We start from the raw sequence: 3,982 nt of genomic DNA on the forward strand, positions 1-3,982 counted from the left end.
ATAAAATAAAGAATTAAAAGAATAATAAATTATCAGCAGTTTAATCATAACAGAATTTCAAATTTCTTCACGAGGATAATGCAAATCTAGCAATAGCAGCGCAGATCCTTTCAGGGTTGGAGGTAGGGCTCTTTTTGAGTGTGATTGCCGACACCATCAACAACCTCTTGTGGTGGAGCACAGGCATTTGGCTTTTTTTTTTTTGTTGTTGTTGTTTCTTTATTTTTTTTTTTACCTTGGTTTTGTTTGTTTGTTTGTTTGAGACACAGTTTCTCTGTGCAGCCTTGGCTGTTCTGGAACTCAGTTTGTAGACCAAGCTGGCCTCAAACTCACAGAGACCTACCTGCCTCTCCCTTCTGAGCTCTGGAATTAAAGGCATGTACCACCACCACCCAGCTAAGCACTTGTTCTTTTAAATCCTCAAGAAATGTTGAACAAACAAATTTTGCTTTCTTCACTCCTGATGTTCTATGGCGCCTTGCACTTGTTCCCTGTCATTTAACCTCATGTAACAAGCTCTGGTGTTTTGCTTCCGGGACAGTGGACTGTTAGCAGTGTACTTCACATCACTCTATCAGCCTCGTGCATAGGTGCTTAATGCTTTATCTGAGCATGACCTTTTACAAAATACACTTTGAAATAATTTCTTTGCAAATTGTATGCACCCATAGTGTGTTTTGGTCCTCTTCACCCCTCCCCCCTCCCCTTGAGTCTTTCTGTATATATCCCATCTCCTCCCCTCACAACTTCATGTACTCTTGATTTTATTTTTTATTTTCTTATAATTTACTGAGCCCAAATTTGTGCTGCCCATATACTCACCAGTATAGGGCATTCCCTGGAGCATGACCAACCTACCAGTGACCACACCACTAAAGACAACTGACTCTAGTCTCCCTAGTGGATGAGAGCTTTTGGCTAGGGCTGCTTGCTGCACACTGGACTATTGACTGTCTTGATCTTGTGTGGGTCTTGTGCATTGGCCCTGTTCTCTTCAAAAGATACTGCTTCTCCCTGGTCTTCACTGAGCTCTGGTTCTCTCAGCCTTTCTGCCCTTTACTCCATGATGTTCCCTGAGACTTGGGGGAAAGGGTCACGATATAGTTGTCCTGTTTATGGCTGAGAACTCCACAGACATTTACTCTCTGCACTTTGACTAGTTTCTAGGTGAACTGTTGTTCCCTTTATAGTGAAATGTCTCTAATGAAGACTGAGAGCTGCACTAGTCCATCTGTCCATCCACCTGTCTGTCCGTCCATCCATCCATCCATCCATCCATCCATCCATCCATCCATCCATCCATCCATCCATCCATCCATCCCTATACCTATCTGTCTTTCTAAGTATATGATACTTTGGTACTATGCCTTTAGAAAAACAGTAGTAGTAGCTTTTACTCCTAGGGCTTGTGATCCCGGCTGCAGGTCCTTGGTCAGAGTTACAGTACTAGGTATGTGTTTCTTCCAGAGAAGTTGGACCATCAGTCAATCAGAAAGTTATAGGTTACTCCCATAACATTTGTGACATCATTTCACCCACGGGAATATAGTGTCAGAGCAGTCTCAGGGGTCACAGCTGGGTAAGACTGTTAATGGCTTTTCTGTCCCAGCAGCCTGCTCAGCACCTTCTGGTACTAGTAAAGCTAGCCATCAAGGAGGAAGCTTCCCTGCCATTACTAGCTTGGTTTCTCCATATTCTGTGACCATTATGTGTAGTGTCTTCAAGAACAAGCTATTGCTGTAAGTTCTGGTGGGCAATCAACAGCAATGACGGAGGTGTCTCCTCTAACCAACAACTTGGGGGAAGGCATTCCATGCCAGGCACTGGGCTTTTTATTTGATAACCTATGACTTTTGGGAAGAGTATTATCCCTCTGTAAGGTATATTTATTTATGAAGCTTACAAAATATTAAGTTCCCTATGGCTTTTCCAACCATCTTCAGTGTTAATTATCTCTCCTCTACCTTCTTGTGGCCTCCCTACCCTCCCCTTCCGCCTTTTCCCACTTAAGCCTGATTTCTTTAAATTTTTTTTGACAGGGTTTCTCTGTGTAACAGTCCTAGCTGTCTTGGAACTTGCTGTGTAGACCAGGCTGGCCTCGAACTCACAGAGATCCACCTGCCTCTGCCTCTTGAGTGCTGGAATTAAAGGTGTGCGCCACCAACACCCAGCTCAAGTCCCTTAAACTTACCTACCACTTTTTCCTTTCATCTGTGTTCTACCCTTAAGACCTGCACCTCCATACCCTGTGGCCCTTTCTTGTTTCCTGGACTCCACAGGTGCTCCTAGGTAAACACACAAACCTAAATAATATGATTTCGGGCAGTGGTAGCCTTTAATCTCAATCTCAGGGAGGCAGAGGCAGGTGGATCTCAGTGAATTCAAGGCCAGCCTGGTCTACAGAGCAAGTTCCAGGACAGGCTCCAAAGCTACACAGAGACACCCTGTCTTGAAAAACAAAGCAAAACAAACAAACAAAAAAAGAGTGGGAATGTGTGGTGTTTGTCTTTCTGGATCTGGGTTACTTCGCTCAGCATAACTTCTCCCAGTTCCATTCATGTGTCTGAAATTTTCACTTTTCTTTATAGCTGAATAACATTTCATGGCATATTGGTACCACACTTTCACCATCCATCCATATTTGATATATGTCTAGGCTATTTTCATGCCTTGCAATTGTGAATGCAACAGAGATGAACATGGATGACCACCCATGTCTACATCAGGATAGAGTTCTTTGGACATTTGGGCATGAGTCTTTTGAACATACTTTTATTTTTACCTTTCTAATTTTATTTATTTAAATAGCTAATTAACAAACAATATGTATTTAAGGTATACAGTGTGACAGTTTTATGTACATTATGTTCTGATTCATATGGCACCTATTCTCTGTCTGATAAGGCAACAGATTTGAAGTGTCCTTAGCGCACACACACACACACACACACACACACACACACACACACACACTGATGGGCCATTCATTTGATTTCTAATTAATTTTACTGTGGTAACTAATACACAGTGTACAAGTGTGTAAAATCATCAGATTAGTATAATGTTTTGGAAGAACTGGATACTATTTCTCCCTGTGGATCCCACTCTGCGTGTTTGCACTTTGGTTATTGTTTGTAAAAAAAGGAGAGAAGGCTGCTTCTGGACTGACACTGATATTGCTGTACCTCAGTGGTTGGGGCCCAAAAGACTCATAGTATTAACTGTCTGAAAAAGATGATATCTGGCAATGTATTGTTAGAAGCCCATAAATAAAGAAGGTAAGAAGCCCAGGATCAAAGCACCTAAGATTCAGTGTTTTGTTACCCCTTGTGTCCTGCAATTGAAATGCTGACATATTGCTCTGAGGAAAATATGCACTAGTTAAAGCAAGGAGAAGCATGCACAATGTGCTAAACTTTGGGCCAAGAGAATGAAGAAAGCCAAAGAAAAGTGCCAGGAACAGATTGCCAAGGGACATGGGCTGTCCTTGCTGAGAGCTCCTACTTCTGAGTCTGAGTACAGACATATATATATGTATATATATACATATATATGTATATATATATGTGTGTGTGTGTTTGTGTGTATGTATATATATGTAAAAAATAAATGATCAGACTCTGATTTTAGAAAAATACATTAAAATTTCATTCCAGTCAAAAAGGTCATCATCAAGAATATAAATAGCAATTACTGAGATGTTGGGAATATTCAGACCCTACACAGTGTTAGTGAAAGTGTAAACTAGTACAGCTATGTTAGAAATTGGTGAGGGGTAGCAGGCTCTTCTTTTGGGCACCAACCAGCTCCCAAATCATGACATGGAGACTTTTTATTAGTTACAAATGCTCAGCCTTAGCTTAGGCTCATTTCTTGCTAGCTCTTTTACCTTAACCTGCTTCTCTTCATCTATGTTTTGCCCCAGGGTTTTTAACCAACCTTTCTTCCTTTTTTCCTTCCTTCCCTCCCTCCCTCCCTCCCT

This window comes from Microtus ochrogaster, unplaced genomic scaffold (assembly GCF_000317375.1).
Source record: "Microtus ochrogaster isolate Prairie Vole_2 unplaced genomic scaffold, MicOch1.0 UNK1, whole genome shotgun sequence".
In the NCBI taxonomy this organism is placed as follows: domain Eukaryota; kingdom Metazoa; phylum Chordata; class Mammalia; order Rodentia; family Cricetidae; genus Microtus; species Microtus ochrogaster.